This window comes from Physeter macrocephalus, chromosome 6 (genome assembly GCF_002837175.3).
Source record: "Physeter macrocephalus isolate SW-GA chromosome 6, ASM283717v5, whole genome shotgun sequence".
Lineage (NCBI taxonomy): Eukaryota > Metazoa > Chordata > Mammalia > Artiodactyla > Physeteridae > Physeter > Physeter macrocephalus.
Window position 1 is genome coordinate 55,113,439 of NC_041219.1, and position 868 is coordinate 55,114,306.

An 868-nucleotide genomic window follows, 5' to 3' on the forward strand; every position below is an offset into this window, starting at 1 on the left:
GCAGTTCCTTGGTGTGATGGAGACTAGGAAAGAATGTACAAATGTGGACATGAAGATGCTTCTACAGCACATGTGACACAGTTATTCCAAACAAAGCAAAGACACAGGTCCTTTAAAGATGATACAATATGTAAATTCTGTAAAATATTATTAGCAGTTTTAAAAACATGCTTCATCTGTTCACTGGCAGTCTTACATACTTTATCGGACAAAGTATAATGGCATCTACACTGGTTCACAGACTGGTCATTACAGATATTCTCCCGAGTGCTGATTTCAGGTGATATAATTAGAAGGACTATAGAAATATTTACACACAGCCTAAGTATGGACTTTTCCCAGGCACCAGACTTCACAATAAAGAACTAAACCATGGTGTTCTGAATGAAGGTTAACACGAGTTCTAAAATGTCAAAACAGCTTTGCTTTTTTCTGTGCTGTGCTCCACATGTCAGCTGCCCAACATCAAATCCTGGCCTTTTCTCGAGATCAACTTCCTCTCTGGAGGCACCTCAACAACTTCTGCCCACACGGTCTCTCCATTCTCTGATATTCCCCCATCGCTTTAAATCTACGTCCCTGTGCTGTAATTTGACACTTGCTTAACCTTATTTATCATTTATTTTTGCCCCAATACCACTAGATCATCAAGGACAGTACCAACTACTGGATACACACAGGTACTAAATAGATTCCTGCTGACTGAGATTTAGGAAAAGGCAAACGATGTTTCCATCTTCAAAAAAGAATATCCCTGGGCTTCCCTGGTGGCGCAGTGGTTGAGAGTCCGCCTGCCGATGCGGGGGACACGGGTTTGTGCCCCGGTCCGGGAAGATCCCACATGCCGCGGAGCGGCTGGGCCCGTGAG